Below are 22,785 nucleotides of genomic sequence, written 5' to 3' on the forward strand. Positions count from 1 at the left end.
AATGAAAATGGAGCATATAAGGACAAGTAATGTTTGAAAAGTCAAAGTGATGCAAAAGATGAAATAAACAAAAACTGAAAGTATTGTTCCTGTTGGTTCCTTTGTTTTTTTTTATTTGCTGGAGACTGGTATTCTGGAAGAAACACCAAGCTAATGATGGATCAATATACTGAGTACTTTGTGTCCATTTTCACACAAGAGGAAGCAGACAAAACACTAGTAATAAACAGTAAACCTATTAACTAGGAGCAGGAGTAGGTAACTCAGCCCCTCAAACCGATTTTGCCGTTCAACTGATCATTGCTGATTTAATCTCTGCCTCAACTCCACTATCCTGCCCTCTCCCCATAACCCTCTAACCCAGTATTAATTAAACATCTGTTTCTCTCCTCCTCAAATGTATTCAGTCTCCCATGTCCACTGCATTCTGGAATAGAGAATCCCATAGATTCATGACCCTTTGAGAGAACAATGGATGGATGAAGGGATTGGGGTTCTCGTCAAGAATACAAAAGCATTACACGTGAGATGTAGACAACTGGGATCAAATGATTCTTATGAAGAGTATAAAGAGGGTAGGAGCATTCTGAAGCGGGAGATCAGGAGGTCAGAGAGGGGATATGAGAGCCTTTGGCAGATAAGTTTCAGAAGTCTCTAAAAACATGAACAGTAAAAGAGGAGCTCGAGAGAGAATTGGGTCCCTTACAGATCAATGAGGTTCTCTCTGTGTTAGGAGATGGGAGAGATGCAAAATAAATACTATGTGTCAATTTTTTACTGCGGAGAAAAAAGATGGTGGCTAGGGAACTCTGGGTAAATAAATATAAATGTGTTGAAAACAGTTCACATTGCAGAAGAGGAAGTGTTGAATGTCTGAGAAAATATAACGCTAAATAAATCTCCAGGACCTGATCAAGTGTATCCCAGAATGCTGTGGGAAGTGACGGAAGAAATTGTGGAGCCCATTCAGAAATATTTGACTCATCTGTCACCACAGGTGAGTTGCCAGAGGACTAATGTTGTGCCTTTATTTAAGAAAATTGTTTGGAGAATTGTGTTCAAGAGTCAGGGGGTCATGATGCAGCTATGTAAGACATTGATTAGGCCACACGTAGGATTTTGTGTTCATTTCTGGTCGTCAGTCCAAAGGAAGGATTGGAGGCTTCAGAAAGAAGAGTTTACAAGGATGCTGCCTGGATGAGAGGGTATGAGCTATAAGGAGAGGTGAGTAAAACTCGGAGTGCAGAAGCTGTGGGGAGACTTAGTCGAAATGTACAAAATTAATGAGATGCATAGCTAGGGTTGACATCACTGTCCTTCTGAGCAGTTTATGGTCTCAAACCCAGTGTTCTCCTGCTATAACTTCAATACAGCCCAGAACTAAAAAATACTGAACGAGTTTTGTAAATTGAAGGGTCAAATGTGATGTTCGTACAGGAACACAAGCCCCCATACAAGAGATAAAATACAGTTAAGTCGCAGTCTCAATGATTCATGTAATTTGGTAGCTTTTCCTTTGAGTGACAGAGTGAGTGCTGAAGCTGTGTTCTCTCCTGTTTTCAAGTGTGGGTCTTGTGTCTGAAGCAGTGCCACAAGTATGTCAGTGAACTTACACAGGTGGTTGAGGTCAGTGAATGTATCTTCAAAAGGACATTTCCCCCGAACCACACCACTCTCACCACACGCTGCTCAATGCACCACAGCCATATCACCCAGCAGTCCCTGGGGACTGGGACTCAGACCAAACATCCAGATACTGCACCTTGTGCTCATGCAGAACCCAGTGAGGCCAGACCCTCACCCAGTTCCTGCTGCTTCCACAAAACTCCAGCTACTCGGTATAGCAGCCCCATCACACGACACGGTACAATACAATCACTGGGACATTTCTCTCTCTCTTGTTGGAAAATGTTGACCATGAGAGTATGAAGCAGCGTGTATGAGCATAAACCTGCTGTCCTTTCTTGCATCCCACTCCGAGGCACAGCACTACATTTCACGTTGTTAACTTCATAAATGTAGCGATTACTTGATATAATATTATCCTATTGTTATTTTCCAAATGAATTAACTTGCATTATACTTCAATGTTGATTCTGACTACGTTACCTGGAAAAGGTTTGTATTTCCATCGATAACAAAAATGACTCTCGAGATCTGAACATTTGGCTGTTCCTTAACCTGGTCCAGAAGAGTTGGAGGCAATTCAATTTCAACCTTTCGGGCTAAGCTTGAGACATTTTGCTGCTGGATCTGTTTGAATGAAACAAGGTAAATCAATTGTTTATCATGAGCCCAGCTGGTGATAATACTGAACCAGTTAGATTCCAGAGGGAAACCTGACTTGATTGACTGTAAAGTTTATTTTTCCAGTTTGGGTGCCATGGTGGTCAGTCACTGAACATATTAGATTAGATTAGATTAGATTAGATTACAGTGTGGAAACAGGCCCTTCGGCCCAACAAGTCCACACCGACCCGCCGAAGCGCAACCCACCCATACCCCTACATTTACACCTTACCTAACACTACGGGCAATTTAGCATGGCCAATGCACCTGACCTGCACATCTTTGGATTGTGGGAGGAAACCGGAGCACCCGGAGGAAACCCACACAGACACGGGGAGAATGTGCAAACTCCACACAGTCAGTCGCCTGAGGCGGGAATTGAACCCGGGTCTCCGGCGCTGTGAGGCAGCAGTGCTAACCACTGTGCCACCGTGCCGCCCACAAGAGGTTTCATAAGAGGTTTCTCATATTCTTTTAACTAAGAGCAGAAGTTTAGTATACAAACTGGAATAACCAACAGCATGATATAAGTGAGACGTTTTGGAAGTATTCAATCATAAACAGCAAAAAGACCCATGAACCCATTTCCACGACAGTATCTCTCACACACACTTAACCCCCTGTGAACTGTCGCTCCGGTCAATTTCTTACTCAACTGACAAGCTCACCAGGGTGACATTTACACATTCACCTGTGATCTTTTCTCCCCATTACTGCCTTTTCTGAGATACCCAGACACTGACAGACTAAGAAATGCTAAGGGTTTTTTTCTGCTCTGTCTACCTGAACTGCTGAAACAGCTTATGACATCTTGTTCGCTCTGATGGTCTGGGGACTGTCAAAATTAAACTGCTCTTTTACTGGTATGTATTCTTTTCTTTCAAACCTCTCCCTACCCTCTCTCCAACGGTCTCTCAGTCTTTCATGAATCTTAAATTGGTTAACACTCCAAGTGGCTCACCTTTCTAACTTGGAAGTATTTCACCATTACCTCATTATCACTGGGTCAAAATCCTGGAGCTCCCTCCCAATACCATTGTGGGTCTACCTACAACACATGGACTGCAGCAGTTCAAGAAGGCATCTCACCACCACCTTTTCATGGGCAACTCGGGATGGGCAATAAATGCTGACCCGGTCAGTGACACCCACATCCAATGGGGGGAAAAAGAAACAAAGGAACATTGTTTTGGTTTCCCTTCCTGTCTAGTCCTGTTAGAATTTTATAAATCTGTATGAGATTCCCCACTCACTCATCTGAACTCCAGCAAAAACCATCCTATCCTCGTCAATCTCTCCTCATGTGTCAGTCCCGCCATCCCTGCAATCATTCTGGTAAACCTTCACTGCACTCCCTCGAGAGCAAGTGTATCCTTCCTCAGAAAAGGAGACCAAAACTGCAACAATATTCTCGGTATGGCCTCACCACGGCCCTGTACATGAGTCACATGTAGTGCAGACCAGGTAAACACAGCAGATTTTATTCCCGAAAGGGGATTCGGGGATTTCAATATCTAACTCTAATAGACTTACCCTGTGTTCCAGGGTTCTGAACCTTTCCCACCCAGGGCACCTGTACAAGGCTGAAAAGTTGTTGTGGCCATTCAGTGAGAATGGGAGATGTGAGGGCCAGTGGAGCTGGGGAAGACCGATAGAGCAGGGGAAGGGCAAAGACTTTTAAAAGAAGGGGGAAACGTTGAAGAATGGAGGCATGTGGGACTGTAAGAACAAGAGGTATGGGTCAGAGAGGTTTGAGGAAATCTCATGGTTTTCAAACAGTGTGTAAGGTTGGCCAACGTCAGTGCTGCAGGAGCCACACCTCATTAAGGCCACACCCACAGATTGAGGAAATGGAAGAATGTAAAGCTGCATCATTCTGTCAGAGCATTTGCGAACCCACTTTGGAAAGCTTTGCTGTATTCCCTTCTCCCACATGGACGTACAGTACTTCACCTCCCCTTCAATCCATCCCCGCAGTTCACCACAATTCCTCCCCCTGGTAGTGAGTTCCACATTCTCTCGGAGTAAACAGGACTCCAAGAGTGATCTAACCAAGATTTGAGATAAGTTTTACATAATTTCCTTCCTTTTCAGTCTATTCATCTCGATGTGAACTCAGCACGATGATTCTTTTATTCTGAACTTAAAAACCTGCATTTTTATAGAATCCCTACATTGTGGGAGCAGGCCATTTGGCCCATCAAGTTCCCACCGACCGTCCAATGAGCATCTCACCCAGACCCACACACCGACATTTCCCATGGCTAACCCACCTGGCCTGTACACCCCAGGACACTATCACGGTCAATCCTCACAACCTGCATATCTTTGGACTGTGGGAGGAAACCTGAGCACCTGAGGGAAACCCACATAGACACGGGGAGAATCTGCAAACCCTACACTGACAGCCACCCAAAGGTGGGATCGAATCCAAGCCCATGGCGCTGTGAGGTAGCAGTACTATCCATCAAACCACCATGCCACCCTAATTATCTGTGTACTGCTGCTGAGATCCTTTTGTTACTGGACTCAAATTAAATTCTTGTTTTTCAAGTAAGAGATGATGTCTTTATCTTTCAAACCAAAATGTGTATCACATGTTTATACGTATTGATATTTGTTTGTAAACTTTATGCCCATTCTGCAATTAATAGATTTCTGATCATTCGTGGTAATCTCCATTTGTATTGGTTTCATCCATAAATTTACAATTTTTTTCAAATCCAAACTCTAAGTGAATAATAAAAATTTATGAACAATTGTGATGTATCTCCTGATGCCAAACTCAAGAGCACCTTTGGAGAGGCTCAGGATCGGATTAAATATGACCCTGAGGAAGTTCACAAACATTGAATGGAATTAAATAAGTCTAGAATACAGTATCAATGTGAATTCAAAGGAAGGGTTAACTTCAGTTTAAAATAACTACACTGAAAGATTCTCAAGCCCTCTCCCAACATTTTCTCTAAAAATGGTGTTAGTTCCCAACACATGATAGTCATTGCTTACAATGCCCAGCTAAACACAACACTCACCAAATCTGATGGAGGAAAGTGAAGTCCTGGGAACTTTTCAGCTTCTATTCTTTGAATTTGAGCAAAGTAATTTGGCGTTGAGAAGGATTGATTTCCTCCTTCAATTTCTATCTCTGCGAGTATTCTCTCCAGTGTTGTACTACAACAGAAACGCAATTTAATAAAAGCAGAAAGTGCTGGAAATATTCAGTCTGGCAACATCTATGCAGTGAGCAACATGTACGTGGCTCCACAATAAAAAGTAAAGGGGTCACCCCCACAAGCTCATAACCAGAGGGACCTTGTTGATGACACATGTAGGATTTTCCAGGGGAAATGCTGTAAAGTGCTTTAATAAATCCAGGAAAACATACCGTGGATTATTCAGTAAATGATAAAATGAAGCAAGATATATTTCTCATACTGTGAGCCCTGGGGGTGCTCAGAGTCTGGCAGCCAGCATTCCCAGGGACTGGGCATGTGTATCAGGCACTAACCATTTTAATCACGGGTTAGTGCGATCAATCAGGGAGCATTAAACAGACAAAATGGGAGCGTAAAAAAGGTGAACATGTAAAGAAATTCTTCCATCTTCACGTGATATTGCAAATGCCCCCATGCCATCAGCAATGTTAACAGACCTGCTAACCACGCCAACATGGAACCTGACCTCGATGGGTGGAAATTATCCTGAACTAGGGTCTCAACCAGGAACATAGGGAAAGGAGAGAAATACCCAACATGTGACAAAAGGTAAGCACCTGACCCCCACACAACATTCACATGAACGCTTGCTCGTAGATGTTTAATTTAATCACCGGGCTTAAACTGGAATTGTACATTAATTGGAGGTGAAAATTAGACGGTGTCTATAACAGACAGCTGATTAGCAACAAGTTGAAAATCACAGAACTCCTGCAGTGCCACATGGCCCATTGAGTCTGCACCAACCAGACAGTCAGCCAAGGCTGGAATTGAACTGAGATAACTGGTGCTGGGAGGCAGCAGTGCTAACCACTGTGTGACCAATCAATCCCACAGATTCTGTTCGCAGATGAACATCACATTTTATGAGCACTGATACCTACCTGTCAGGAATGACACCATCACATTGCACTAGGAATTTGTTCACTGAATCAGAGTTGTTCATGTTTTTCCCCCTGGAAAGCAGTTGCTGCATCGTGTCTCAGCACATTTGGTTGGGATCCAAATTCTGGGGAGTGGGATTGTTACCTGCACGATGACAGAATATGAAGGAGACAAAATATAAGCAAGTAAAATGGTTTGACCTTTATCAGGAGTAATACAGGAAATAACAAGAAACTCCCCAAAACTCGCAACTAGAATTGGGGAATTGGAAACCTTTGTTCAGATGTTTCTTTGAAAGGAGGAGAGGGTGTTTAGTCATAAGCCCGTCGGTAATGTCAGAAAGGGCTCTTTATTTATTTATTCATTTGTGGGATGTGGGCGTCGCTGGCTGGCCGGCATTTATTGCCCGTCCCCAGCTGCCCTTGAGAAGGTGGGGGTGAGCTGCCTTCTTGAACCAGTCCACCTGCTGTGGGTTGACCCCCAATGCCATTAGGGAGGGAATTCCAGGATTTTGACCCAGCGATGATGAAGGAATGGTGATATATTTCCAAGTCACGATGGTGAGTGGCTTGGTGGGAAATATGCAGGTGGTGGTGTTCCCATGTCTGTGCTGCCCTTGTCCTTCCAGATGGAAGTGGTTGTGGGTTTGGAAGGTGCTGACTGAGGATCTTTGGTGAATTTCTGCAGTGCATCTTGTAGATAGTTCACACTGCTGCTACTGAGCATCAGTGATGGAGGGAGTGGATGCTTGTGGATGTAGTGGGGATTAAGCGGGCTGCTTTATCCTGGATGGTGTCAAGCTTGTTGAGCATCTTTGGGGCCGCACTCATCCAGGTAAGTGGGGAATATTCGATCACACTCCTGATTTGTGCCTTGCAGGTGGTGGACAGGCTTTGCAGAGGATTCAGTGATGGGAACATCAAGGAGTGAATGTCAAGGGGTGGGGGTTAGATTGTGTCTTCTTGGTGATGGTCACATCCTCGCATTTGCGTGACTTGCAACTTGTCAGTTCAAGCCTGGATATTGTCCAGATCTTGTTGCATTTGAACTTGGGCTGCTTCAGTGTCTGAGGAGTCATGAATGGTGCTGAACATTGAGCAATCATTGGCAAACACTCCCACTTCTGACTTGGTGATGGAGGGAAGATCATTGATGGAGCAGCTGAAGATGTTTGGGCCTAGGGTACTACTCTGAGGAACATGTGCAGAGATGTCCTGGAGTAAGATGACTGACCTCCAACAACCACGAGCATCTTCCTATGTGTTAAGGGATGACTCTAAATACCAAAGATTTTGCCCCCTGATGCCCACTAATTCCAGTTTTGCTGGGACTCCTTGATGCCACACTTGGTTGAATGCAGCCTTGATGTCAAGGACTGTCACTCTCACCTCACCTCTGGAATTCAGTTCTTTTGTCCATTTTTGAGCCAATGCTGAAATGAGGTCAGGAGCTGAGTGGCCTGGTGGAACCTAAACTGGGCGTCACTGAGCAGGTTATTACTGAGCAGGTGCTGCTGGGTAGCACTGTTGATGGACACCTTCCATCACTTTCCTGATGATCGAGAGTAGACTGATGGGCGGTGATTGGATTTGTCCTGCCTGTTATGTGCAGGACATGCCTGGGCAATTTTCCACATTATTGTGCAGATCCCAGTTTTGTAACTGGACTGGAACAGCTTAGCTCGGGATGTAGCAAGTTCTGGAACACAAGTCTTCAGTACTATTGCCAGAATGTTGTCAGGGCCCAGAGCCTTTGCGGAATTCAGCATTTCCAGCCATTCCTTGATATTATGTGGAGTGAACTGAATTGGCTGAAGATTGGTATCTGTAATGCTGGGGGCCACTAGAGGAGGCCAAGATGGATCATCCACTCAGCACTTCTGGCTGAAGGTTGCTGTGAAAGCTGAGGGGAATGATGGTTGATGCAGAGCAGTGCATGAGTGAAAATCCACAGGATCTGGTGTGCGCTGGAGAGACAGGTTAGGGGGAAGAGTACACCAAGTTACTGAGATTGGTGGACACCTGAGGGGAAGTATCCTGAATATAAAATACCATTGCCATCATTATCTCATATTTAATGCTATTCTGAAGACTTTTGAAACTAACAGCAGGTTGCTCTACATTTGCAGTAAAACAATGGATACACCATAAAGCTGAAATCATTGGAACTGTGGTTTAGATTAGAGTGGCGCTGGAAAAGAACAGCAGGTCAGGCAGCATCCAGGGAACAGGAAAATTGACATTTCAGGCAAAAGTTCTTCATCGGGAATAGAAGCAGAGAGCCTCCAGGGTGGAGAGATAAATGGGGGCTGTGTTTTATAAGAAAATTCAAACAAGATATTTCCACAATCTGCTGTTACAGTGGTCTTTCTCCCACTGTGCTTCCATCCAGCAAGTTCTGCAGTAATACAACCATCACTGTCGCACAATTCCCAAAACTGAATAGTAGGTTTTATTATAAAGTTCATTTACCTGCTGAAGAGGACAGGCTGGTGGATGATTCCTAAAGTGGAAATTCATACGTGAGATATTTTTCTATCAAATCGATGTTTATAAATAATGGAATTGAGATACTGAAGGGTAATTCTGTCTTACCGGGGGTGTTTCACAGGCTCTGCCTGTCACTGGGGTAGTGACACTGACATGATTGGAATGGTTACTCTGTGTTGTAATTTTAAATGGGTCACCACTTGGAACAAAGGCAAAAATGTCCTGTAAAGAAATATGATAAAAACATTGCAACAGATTATCCTACATTAAAGTTCCACATCATAAGTATTTCACAGATTGATTCATCTCCGACATGGAAATGTTAAACATTGTCATGTCTCTACCTGTCATCAGAACTCAGAAAAATGAGAAGTGTAATTGGTTTTGAGCAAGTGAAAGGAGATCAGGGAACATTCCAGAATGTCCCTGTACTTGATCAGTACCCAAGCATCATTTAAATGTTTAAATACTTCAGTGGTGACGAAAACACAATCATTATTATCACAAAGTGTCAGTCCGCAGACTCCAAATGTGAGAATTCCCAAGTCTAAGCCCTTCAGTGGGTGCTATTGTGTAACTGCTGTATCTATCCCTGATTAGAGGGGAATCCCACATTAACAGGAGTAGAATTGGGGCTAACCAGGGGCTCAGGCTTAGATCAAGTATTGGACTGCTGAAGGAAATCCAAACATTTAAAATTGAAGCTTTAATACAGCTCTCACTGGGGCCCTATTCAGCCTTCCCAGTCTGGTGGAGGTTCCAGATGTACCTGCTAAACATTGTGGCCTAGCAGGCAGGGACACATATAAACAGATGGACATGGAGTAGGAGCAGGCCATCAGGCCTTTGGGCCTGTTCCACAATTTAATAAGATCATAATACATTGGAACAGAAAGAGGCCATTTGGCCCATCGTATCTGCTCTGTGATTCAATAAGTTCAAGGGTGATGGGATCATCCTCACTTCCACTTCCCGACCTTCCTCCAATAATTCTTAACTCTTTCACTGAATAAAAATCTGTCTAACTCAGTCTTTAATACACTTTATGGCCCAGCCTCTCCAGGCCTCTGCAGTAAATAGTTTCATACAACCAGTGCCTCGGAGAAAAGACATTCCTCATCATCTCTGTCTTAAACAGACACACCTTACTCTGAGATTATTCCCTCTGCCCCTGAACTCTCTCACGAAGAGAAATAACCCTCAGCATCTCGCCTGTCAAACCCCCATAACCTGAAATGTTTCAACAAGGTCATCTCTCAATCTGTGAGACCTCAAGTACAGACAAAACCTCCCCAACTTCTTGTCATAGCGATATCCCTCCGTACAGAATCACTGAATTCTTACAATGCAGAAGGAGGCCATTTGGCTCATTGTGCTTGCACACCTCTTCAAACGAGCATCATTACCTCATCCCAATCTCCTGCCTCCTCCCCATAACCTTGCATATGATTTTTATCCAAATAACCAGCCAATGCCCTGTTGAAGACACCAATTGAACCTGCCTGCACCACATTTCCAGGCAGTACATTCCATACTCTAACTCTTCACTCAGTGGAAATGTGTTTGTTTGTTCTCACATCACCCCTGTTTGGTTTGCCCATCCCTTTAACTCTCTGCCCTCTTGTCCTTGTCCCTTTCACAAGCAGGAGCAGTTTCTCCCTTGGGCTCCATCCAGCCCACTCGATTTCAAAAGCCTCTATCAAATCTCCTCTCAGCCATCGTCTCTCGAATGAGAACAGTGTCAACTTCTTCAATCTATCCTTATCACTGTCATTCCTCATTCCTGGATGCATTCTTGTAAATTACTTCCGCATTCTCTCCAATGCACTCACATCCTTTTCTATAATAATATGCCCACATCTCCTAACAATACTCTACTTGCGGTCTAACCAATGTATTATACAGTTCAACATCACCTCCCTGTTCTTGTACTCCATGCCCCTACTAATACAGGTGAGAATACTGTGGGCTTCAACTGCTTTCTCCACTTGTCCCACCACCTTCAATGATCTGTGCGCCTAAACACCCAAGACCCTCTGCTCCTGCACCCCCTTTTCCTTGGGACCCACACAGTGAACATTTCGGGACTGCCTCCAATGCCAGTACATCTTTCCTTAGAGTAGGGGACCAAACTGTTCACTGTCTTCTTGGTGTGTTCCAGCAGGTGCCCAGTTTCATTTTAACAAGTCTTCCTTATTTTTACACTTCATTCCCTTTGAAATAAGGAGCAACATTCCATTGGCCTTTCCGATTACCTTCTGAACTGACACACCAACATTTTGAGATTCCTGGAAGAGAACTACCAAAACCCTCTTTTGTAGTTTTCTCCAGGCTTCCTTCATTAAATAACATTCAGCTCCTCCGATCTCCCTGGCAAACCTGACAAACAGCCATGGTGTGATTGAAAACCATGTCCCCCGAAGACCAGCCTGGGGTTCAGAATTACTCATCCAGTGACATTTCCACTTTCCCACCACTTCCCCTCCAGTTTGATTGGGCCGTGCTGTGCTGTTTTCTCGTTATTGCCAGCGCAAACACGTTCTCAACACGCACCAACCTTTCGTCCTTTCACACAATTAGTTCCCTTTCTTCTCTTATGCAGGCTCTTGTGAGACCCAGCAAACCACCACAAAGAAGAGACACACACTGGGGTGCCTCAGTTCTAACCCCACCTCTGAAGGGGTGCGACTGAGTGCTCAGAGGATGTACCAGCAAGGCTTTCACTGCACCCTGTACCAGCTCAGACTTTCATCTCGGTGGGTACACTTTCTAGATGAGAGACAGGAGCACAGTCTGGTGAGCACATCATTGTGCTGTCCCACAGTTGGTCGAGGAAGAAATGTCCCAGGTCACTGGTCAGGAGAGAACTGGAGACCAGGCACCAGCACAACACCAGGCAGAATATGACCCGCTGTTCTCAGCGATTAAAGGACATCAGCAACATGCAGAGAAACACCCCAGCAACAGTATACAAGCTTGTCTGCAGCAGTCAGGAAAGTGAATCCAAGGATGGATGAGTGCACCAACGCGAGCTCTGGCACCATGGACAGGCTGGTGACTGCGCTGGAAACCCAGGTCCTGCACACCAAGTGTCTGCTGCTTCTCCACACAGGCCTGAACTCCATCAGTGTAGCTATCGGCTCTCAGCATCAATGGCAAAGCCAAAGGGGGATGAGGGACCTCAATCCCATTCCAGATCCTTCTTCCTCTCAGGGAGACAGGATGGTGCCAGCAGACACCCACAGGAGGAGGAGGCCCACATGAAACCTCCCGCAGCTTCTCAGAACAGTCTAGTGGTGTCTGGCCCCTTCACCTTCCCCCTGCCTCTGATGCTAATACCAACTGAAGTCCAAGCCAAGAGGGATGAGCCTGTTACCCAGCAGGACAATCTCAGCTAACCTGGACCCTCTAGAATCAAATATCCCTGGGGGTGACCAACCAAGTCTTCCAGGCCAACAAGACCAGCTACAGAGAACATTGCCCCTATCCCAGCAGCAGAAGGCTGGACTGCACTGAGACATCGGACTGAGACGGAAAGGAAATTAAAAACCGCCCTGAGGGCGTGTGGGTGACAGGGAGGACACATCAGTGCATTTCTCTAAAAATATGCTCCTTTGCATTCTCAAAATGCCAGCTTCATTGTCTGTGCAGCTGTTGGAGCTAGTGAGAGGTGAGCAGCCTTTTCAGATATCCCAAGGGAGAAAGAAGCTGTAATGGCCAAGCCTTACTCATTCTCTCAGAAGCTCCCAACTCCTCGACTGCAGATAGCATCAGAATTATGGATCCTGAACTGTGACCTCGATGACTACAGCTAAGGCAGGTTAATGTTAACAACACTCAGGATAAAAACAATGTTCAGGGATTCTGACAGGGCCTGGCCTGCACAAATCATCCACATTTACACAAACCTTGACAGTGAGAGGGTAGATTCAGTGATGATATCACATATCTCTGCAGGCAACGTTTTATTCAATCTCTCAGCTTTTGGAGGGAGTGCATTGTCATTAAAAGCTGGGAGGTACACAATGGGGCGTTCACATCTTCTCTCTCCCTCACAGCACAGTGATCTGCTGAGAGAATCTGCACAAAACACTGCTTCTCTCTGGTTAGGTGCTGTCCAACAGGATGCCCAAGTCTTTCAGGGCAATTTAGCAGTTTGACACATTGAAGTCTAACCAATGATGGAAGGCTGTAATGGAGGTACCTCCGAATTGCTCCCAACCTGCTGCAAATCGTGAGGGACTGCATCACACAGCACTCAGATCTCATGCTGTTGTTGTAGGTCTAAAACTCCATAACCTCATGAGATGGGACTGTCCTATCTCACTGACTGCTGCTTTCTCCAAAATAGCAGGAAAACCTGCAAAGTGCAGATACTGGAAGGTGGAAGCACCTGAAGAGAGCAAGCAGACAATCATATGAAGAACAAACCATTTCTTCATTAACAGACAAGTTCAAGGAGTTCAGAAATTGTCTGCTCCACACATACTGACCAGGGGTGTCTTGCCATACACTTCACCGAGAGTTACAGAATGAAAGGAAGTTGAAAACCCAGCACATTCATCCTGGAAGCAGGTTTCAATTATTTCCTCGTGCTTGATGAAGCATAGCTCTATCATGCTTCCTTGGGCACCTCTCCATGTCAATGTCCTGATCCTCATTTTCCTTCTCAGAACCTTCCTCAATGAAGTAGCACACCCTTTCTGGTTAGACTCTAAGTCCCCACAGGAGCAGTCCAGGCAGCAAAGCCTCACAGGAATGCAGAAGCTAAAGATGGCCATTCAGCCCACTGAAACTGCCCTGCCCTTCAGTATGATCATAGCTGATTGAACATTTCAAAAGTCCTTTACTCATCCCATCCCCATATTAGTGACCACCAGAAATGTATCAATCTCTCCCTTAAACATACTCAAATCTGGATTCTCCACAGGCTTCTGCAGAGAATTCTTTGGAAGACTGAGAATTCCAAAGGTTCACAACCCTCCGAGGAAAAACAATTCTGCTCATTCACACCGAAGTGGCATCCCCCTTATTTTTCAATTGTTCCTGGTTCTAGACCCCCCCCACTCGGGGTAACGTTTCACCTGCATCAACCCAGTCTATCCCTTTCACTATTTTGCATTTTTCAGTGAAATCATTTCTTATTCTTTGAAACTCGAGAGAATAAAGACCAATTTTTTTTCAATCTTTCTTCATTGGACAGTATTACCAACGGCAACAGGTCTACGATAAGTTCCATTATGGCCCTGGTGGAAACATGGACAGTGTTGTGCCTCTGTTCTGCCTCAGTCTGAGGCTTTTGTAAAGGTGTCATCAGTTTTTGATGGAGTTGATGAAGTGGGAACCTTTTCGGTTGCCGATGTTTACCGGCTGGTGATAGGAAATGATCAGAGCAAGATGGGTGCACGCTATAGCACCCTGTACCTGGGAGAAACCAGCTGTGGGGGAGAATCCCACTGTTCAGGCTGCTTGACTGAGCCAGCACATACATCATTTGTAGATGTATGAGATTCATATGTGTCCCTGTCTGCAAAGTAACTGGCAGAAGCAAGCAGCTCATTAGCATCCCTGAGCTCCATGGTGAAGTCTGAAGGAGGTGACGCGGTGTGTGATTTGTCTAAAAGCAGCCGTGATGATGTGCTGAGGCTGGGTGTTTGGTGATGCCCACTTACATGGATCAAGGGTGGAAGAGGACAGTGTCCATGGAGCATGTGGTGAAATGATGGAAAGATGGAGTTGTCCAAAGGCATGGAGAAGGAGGCAATAAGCTGCAGTTGCCAGGTAACTGCTGTGACATCCATGTCGTTTAGTTTGAATTGGTGTCATCTAGTTTCTCAGGGACGGGGAGGAGAACTGGAAGGTGCATACAGTGACGGGAGTGGGGCTGATAATGAGATGCAACTTCATGGAAATAAAATGGTGACCGTTCATGTGCAAGATTCAGAATTTGCTGTGTGAACTGTTGGGAAAACTGGAAATGTTATTCCCAACATTGAGGACTTGATTTTTCCATTCTCTCTGTATTTTCCCAATTTTCTTACCATTTCCCAAGCCACTCAAGGGAGCAGGAATTTCCACCGAAAAGGACACTCTCCTCAAGTCAAACTGAGAGATGCTGAGAGTGAGAGTGAAGCCCAAAAGCCTATGTTTCCTTTGAAACAAGATGTAACACAGGAACAACATTGCACTGATTGCTGGGAATGGACCCATAAACCAGGGGCAATAGAAGAGCAGCATGTTCTCCCAGAACCTTCTAGAATAGAGAATGTACCTCAGGATAGATGATGAAATATTTCCTTGAACTCCATTGAACTTAGCCAGAATACAGGAGGTTACAGAGGTTTTATCTCTCAGTGAGAAGTATTCCCTTTCCTCTCCAACAAAACAAAGGAACAAATTTATCTTTTGAGAGACACTGGGACACTTCAGTCATTGATGGTGGCTGATGAGACAGTTTGTGTTCCAGACGGTTTGACAAGTAAAAAGTGTTATGAAGCTATTCCCTTGTGCAAGGTTAAATTACAAAGTGATTGGGAAAGAAAGTTAAATTGTGGAAATTATTCCCAGTTTTTGAAGGGGAGATATGATACAGGATAATGACTGAGCCAGCACATATCACTGAGTGTCTTGTTGCAGCTCCTGATCACGTTGGTCTTATCCAAACTCTCCACAATTACTGAGGCCAAACCCAAGCAGCCTGTTGCTGATAATGACAGTTAAAGGGAAAGCTGATCAAGTGGTGAACCAATTTTGTGCTGAAATGGTGAATTTGCTGAAGAAAATATAAACTGGCGAGAGCACTTCAGCATCCGTCACTGGAACTAAAGTACTTGAGCGAGAACTTACAATGTCTCAATGATAAACACATGGAAGCAAATTCAACAAAGACTGATCTTCAGTTTAAAACGTCAAATTTCAAAAACCTCTCCGAGATGGTGTGACAAATACCGTGAATAGGAGAAGGAATTGCTGATGGCTCAGAATAGTTGGCTGAGTGCAGAATTAAAAACCAGGACGGATGGATGACTGATGCTTTGACATGAAAAGAACAATTAAAGTTTGAAATGCTGATGCAAACTGGGAAACACGAATGATGAGATATTCAGTGTGAAAGACAATAGCCAGACTTTACAACAGGTAAAGAGATTTTTAAGGAACAGAGTTAGGAACAATTAGTAACCTATGGAGGAAAAGGTTTGAAATGAATGAAATTGCCATGTAAACTGGTCAAACTTGTGTCTGGGATTTACAGATAACTCTGAAACAAAGATAACTGCACTAACCAGAGGGGTTGAAAAAAATCAATAAATTTGGGAATAAATTGGGAGATAAGAGAGAAAACAAATGTTTGAAGGAAATTAAGTGGCAGATACATTCACACTAACTGCCAGACAATAATCATCTCCAACAAGAGAGAATTGAACCATCTCCTCATGACATTCAATGCCAATACTATTGTTGATTTCCCCCCTTATACCATCATGGGCTTACCCCTGACCAGAAACGGGACTGATCAGCTATATCAGTCCTGTGGCTGTGAGAGCAGGTCAGCGGCTCGGTATTCTGCTGTGAGTGACTCACCTCTGCACTCGTAAGCCTGTCTACAAGGCACACCTCAGCATTCTGATGGGATCCTCTCCACTTGTCCTTGCTATGGTTCAAGCTGATGACGGGACTGGACAGTTCAGATCTTAAAATGGAACCGGCCTTGATAGATTGCATAGATCATACTTCTATTTACTTACAAGTGGAGATTACGTATCAAATCTGGCAGTGAGGAAAGCAAATGCAATATTAGCATTCACTTAGAGAGGGCAAGATTACAAGAGCAGAAATGTCCTGCTGAGGCCACAAGACAGGGGTAGAATGAGGCCATTCAGCCCATTGAATCAGCTCTAGCATTCAATCATGGCTGGCCTGTTCCTCAACCACATTCTCCTGCCTGCTCCCCATAACCCTTACTCCCTTACTGATCAAGAACCTGTACATCTCTATCTTAAAGACACTTGGGCAATGAGATCCACAGCTTCAGCACCCTCTGGAAGCAGATATTCCTCCTCATCTAAATGGTCACCCCCTCACCCTCAGGATGTGTCCCCAGGTCCTAATCTCCTATTGGTGGAAACAATTTCTCCACATCCACTGGATCCAGGCCTCTTCGTATCAAGTTTCACTCAGATCCCCCTCATCCGTCTACATGCCATTGAGTATGTTCCCAGATTTCCCATTTGCTCCTCATGTGACAAACCCTTTATCCTCGGGATCATTCTTTTAAGCCTCCTCTAGACCTCCTCCAACACCCTTCCTTCATAATGGGGCCCAAAACTCAGACTCAGCAACACATTTCTGTTATTATATTCGAGCCGTCTTAAAATTAATGTCAATAAAACATTTGCCCGTATGTTAATCTCGGGAGAATTCTGAATGAGGAACAACATTCTAGAAGCTTGGCAGTCGCAGGATAAAGGAAACCACTTGGTTGGCATCACATCCACCACCTTCAACACTCCCTACGTGCAGCTCAGGCTCACAGTGGGAGCAGTAAGTACCATTCATTAGATTAACTCACCAAAACTCCTTGAAAAGCACCTTTCAAACCTGCTGCATTCAGCATCTTGAAGGATGGCGCCAGAAGATTAATGAAAACAGGACCATCTGTAAGTTAGGCTTCAAGCCACACACCATCTGATCTGGTAATAAATCGCCATTAGTTCACAGCCACTGAGTAAAACTCCCAGAACTCCCCTCCTGTCAGCATTGTGGGGATAAGCATTATGGAGGTTCAAGTAGGCAGCACACAACCAGCTTCTCCAGAGCAATGAGGGACAGGGAACTATTGTTGGCCCATCCAGCAACACCTGCATCCTGGGAGAGAATGAAAACAAATGACTGATTTCCCTGGTTTGTCTGAACTAGCGGGAGCTCAGACACTGCACCAGAGTTGGGAGGCCCATTGAAAATCCATGTATGGGCTTGATATCAAAGTCAGAATGGGATTTCAAGCAGGAGGTTCATCTGAACTGAGAGGCTGAAATATTGTTACATTGCTGGGTTTTTTAACAGATTAAAAGTAAACATAGAGACTGGGGTGGGAGAGCTACAGAATATTTTGCAGAGGCATGTTCAAGACTTGGGCAGAGCTGTATTGAACTGCAGTAAGAATGTGACAACAGTCTCACTTTCCAGGCCAATTGAACCTTATATTGGAGTTTATTTACAGTGTGGAGATGAGCATGATTCATACCTTCGATTCCAGTGTTAGTACAAAGAAGAGACCCAGACGGTCACATCTGCAAGTGATCGTATCCACTCTGTTCCCCGGTCCGCTCATGAGGGTGTTACATACATTCTGATCGAAGGTGCCTGTGTTGGAGAATTATTAATCATGAGAATCATTCCCCCATTTACATATTCCCGTATTGAGTGATGTCAGCATTTTAAAACAATCTTCACTTACCATTCCCACCAGAGTCCCGGGCGCTGCATGGTGGAGAATCGGACTAAAATGGAAATGATAAACCAGAACATTAGCTTCACCAACAATAACACAGTTGAAGAAGCTGTGTCGATACAAACACATTGAGACATTTCTCTCTCGCCTGTCTAACAGAGTCAGGCAGGGAAGGAGGAGGAAATGTGATGCCAACTGGGAAATTATTGGGTTAAATTTTCCGGATCCTGGGTATGACCTCAGTGTTCCCACCAAAGCAACGTTACACAAAGCAGATTCCTAATTGGTCACCTCCCCATTCACCATCCTTAACTTTACCAGGAAGTACAGGGCCCAGAGGGAGGGTCTGAAGCAGTGTCCAGACAGCAGCCTCATTGGGAGAGGAGAACGCTGCTGGACATGGGAGAGATCGAGCAGACACCTTAAAATAGGGGCACTCACAAATGTCTCTCTCTTCAGTGGTGAGAATGATACAAAGTCCTGTGAGGAGCCTCAGGTTGGACAGTGATCCCTCTGAAAGAGTGTCTGCACTACTCCAGGACCACTGTGAGCATTGCAGCTCCCTGATGCTGTCAGTTATATCAGTTACCCATGGTCCACTGCCCTCCCAGTGAGAGAGCCCTTCCACCGTGTTACTCAACTCCTGACAGAGCAGGGGCCTGTGGAACACCAGCAGCATTGCAGCACTGGAGGATCATGGTCCCTGACTGGGGCCATATTTGACCTCACTGCCTGGCCATCTCTGTGGAGGTTGTGGCTGAGTCCTGTGATCGCTCCAGTCCCTTATCATGAGAAAGTCACCCCTGGACAGGGTCAAGGAATACCCACTCAAGCCACTGTCCCCATAACCACGCCCACTCAAGTTACTGTCGCCACCTCCTCCTTGAATTCCAGCCCCACTCCAGGTCCTAGCTCCCATCTGCGCCATGTCTTCACCATTCCCCAAACCTCCCCCTCACTGAGGACGAATGTTTTGTCCTCAATTTTGGTCTCACCTTTATTCCTCTACACTCCCAGATTAATGAGTTCGACACACGCTGCGACCTTGAACGTTTCTTCCACCACCTCCTCCTCTGGGCCTACTTTTACAACCAAGACTCCCACCCACCCACCGAGGATCCCTTCTCCCGCCTCCAACACACCCCGTCCACCTCGACACCCCATGCTGGCCTGTTACCCGCCCTTGATCTCTTCATTTCAAACTGCTGCCGGGACATCAACCGGCTCAACCTGTTCACCCCCCCTCACCCACTCCTACCTCCCACCCTCACAATGCACAGCTCTCCACTCCCTCCACTCCAACCCCAACCTCACCATCAAATCAGCGGACAAAGAGGGTGCAGTGGTGGTTTGGGCACTGACCTCTACACCACTGAAGCCAGGCTCAAAGACACATCCTCCTACCACCCCCTCGACCATGACTTCACCCCCGCCCCCCATCACCAAACCATCATCTCCCAGACCATACACAATCTCATCACCTGAGGGGATCTCCCACCCACAGCTTCCAACCTCATTGTCGAGGAACCCCGCACTGCCCGATTCTACCTCTTACCCAAGATCCACAAGCCTGACTATCCCGGCCGACCTATTGTCTCAGCCTGCTCCTGCCCCACTGAACCCATCTCCACCTACCTCGATACTGTCCTGTCCTCCCTGGTCTAGGAACTCCCTACATACATAGGGGACACCACCCATGCCCTCCACCTCCTCTATGACTTCTGTTTCTCTGGCTCCCAATGCCTCATCTTCACCATGGACATCCAGACCCTCTACACCTCTATCCGCCATGACCAGGGCCTCCAAGCCCTCCGTTTCTTCCTCTCCGGGCGACCCCACCAGTACCCTTCCACTGACACTCTTATTCATTTAGCTGAATTGGTCCTCACCCTCAACAATTTCTCCATCGAATCCTCCCACTTTCTCCAGACAAAACAGGTAGCCACGGGCACCCGCATGGGCCCCTGCTATGCCTATCGCTTTGCTGGCTACGTAGAACAGTCCATCTTCCGAAGATACACAGGCAGCACGAGGAAGTCAAAAAGTTCATCAACTTCACCAACACATTTCACCCCGACCGAAAATTCTGTGACACTTCCCTCCCCTTCCTAGACTTCACCATCTCCATCCACGAGGACTGACACAACACTGACATTTTTTGCAAACTCAGCAACTCCCACAGCTACCTGGATTACACTTCCTCCCACCCTACCTCCTGCAAAAATGCTATCCCGTATTCCAAATTCCTCCACCTCCTCTGCATCTGCTCCCAGGAGGACCAGTTCCACCACAAAACACACCAGATGGTTTCCTTCTTTCAGGACTGAAATTTCCCTCCAACGCATCTCATCCACGTCCCGAACTGCCGTCCTCAAACCCCACCCTTCCAACCGCAACAAGGACAGAACCTCCCTGGTCCTCACCTTCCACTCCACCAACCTCTGGATACATCGTGTCATCCTCCGCCATTTCCACCACCTACAAATGGACCCCACCAGCAGAGATATATTCCCCTCCCCACCCCATCCGCTTTCCGCAAAGACCATTCCCTCCACCACTACCTGGTCAGGTCCATGCCCCCTAACAAGCCACCCTTCCATCCTGGCACCTTCCCCTGCCACTGCAGGAATTGCAAAACCTGCGCCCACACCTCCCCCCTCACCTCTGTCCACACCCATCAAAGTTTCACATGCACTTCCACACATGCCATTTATTGTATCCGTTGGTCCTGATGCGGTCTCCTCTCCACTGGGGAAATTGGATGCCTTCTACAGAGTGCTTTAGGGAACACCTCTGGGACACCCGCACCAACCAACCACCCCCACCCCAGGGCTGAACATTTCAACTCCCCCTCCCACTTTGCCGAGGACATGATGTCCTGGGCCTCCTCCATCGCCAGTCCCTTTCCACCTGATGCCTGGAGGAAGAACGCCTCATCTTCCATCTCAGAACCCTTCAACCCCAAAGGCATCAATGTGGACTTCACCAGTTTCCTCATTTCCCCTCCCCCCACTTTACCCCAGTTCCAACCTTCCAGCTCAGCACTGCCCTCATGACCTCTCCCACCTGTCAATCTTCCTTCCCACCTATCTGTCCACCCTCCTCTCTGACCGATCACCTTTACCTCCACCTCTATCCACATATTGCACTCTCAGCTACCTGTTCCCAAGCCCCATGCCCCGCCCATTTATCTCTCCACCTCCCGAGGCTCCCAGCTTCATTCCTGATGGAGGGTTCCGTCCCGAAACATCGATTCTCCTGCTCCTCGGATGCTGCCTGACCTGCCGTGCATTTCCAGCAACACACTCTCAACTCTGATCTCCAGCATCTGCAGGCCTCACTGTCTCCTCACGGAGTGACCTGTCAGGGTTTCTGGCTGTTTTACCAGGCCATTCACCTCCAAACCTGTCTCCCATGCAGCCCGTGCTGAGTGTCTTTATAGAACTTGTGGAGGTCATTTTACTGAAACAGAGATTAGTGCTAATGAAGGAAAGATGACAGCTAAAAACATAATAGTCTTGGAGAGATTCAATTGAAGACTTACCTCAATTCTCTGAGGACAGGCAGGACGTGGTGGAGGTGATTCCTTTGAATTCCAGGAGCAGCAATTACTGTTTTATCTGCTGCTGCATTGTTTGGAACTTTGGAGAAAAAAAGTCAAAAGAGCGGAAGTTTTAAAAGGGAGAGGTACAGACAAAGGAAGCACAAGGTGAGGTCAGTGCAGGAGAGAGAGAGAGAGGGAGAGACCCACATTGCTAACTGACCCAGCAGTGAACCTGTACAGTTACTGCCTTTGCTGTTTGAATTCATGTATTGCTAGACATTGGAGTACGTCTGGGAAAATTAACAAAACAGAGAAATTCACACCTGATCTTGGAGGAAACAGATAAGTGAATATTTTAGGTATGGCCTTACAGTAAGTCTGCAATAGTGAGGAGAGTGGTTTATTTCTTGATTATATGTTATATCGAGATATACCTCTTGATTAAACTTAAAAATAGAAAACATAAGTATTAATTTAACCTGGAGCAGTGTTTTGTAGAGGAATAAGACAGAGCTCTTTTCTATGTCTATGGATTGAAAGAAGCAAAAATAGCCTTTAGTAGAGTGATATGCTCTTCTTGTCAGATGTGGGAGTTGACGGAGAGTTTACATGTAAGTGAGGATTATACTGGAGTAAATGCCATTGGTTGCAAATCCTCTCAGATTGAATGGATCAACTGAAGCGACAGTTAGAGGAAATGAGGAATTTACAAGAGCAAGGGGATATGATGGATTGCAGTCATAGGAAGGGAGAAAAGCCACAGATGCACTTGGCTCAAAGGTAGAAGACAGAGGATGGTGATGGAGGGTTGTTTTTCAGACTGGAGGCCTGTGACCAGTGGAGTGCCACAAGGATCGGTGCTGGGTCCTCTACTTTTCTTCATTTACATAAATGATTTGGATGCGAGCA

At 45.9% G+C, this 22,785-nt stretch overlaps 1 pseudogene; it reads right to left on the reverse strand.

The window, feature by feature from the left end:
- LOC148147381 (uncharacterized) overlaps positions 1–22,785 on the reverse strand; it is a 76,962-nt pseudogene that overhangs the window by 6,488 nt on the left and 47,689 nt on the right.

This window comes from Chiloscyllium plagiosum, unplaced genomic scaffold (genome assembly GCF_037043375.1).
Source record: "Chiloscyllium plagiosum isolate Xiang-an unplaced genomic scaffold, Cpla_swu_hap1 HiC_scaffold_17, whole genome shotgun sequence".
Taxonomy (NCBI): domain Eukaryota; kingdom Metazoa; phylum Chordata; class Chondrichthyes; order Orectolobiformes; family Hemiscylliidae; genus Chiloscyllium; species Chiloscyllium plagiosum.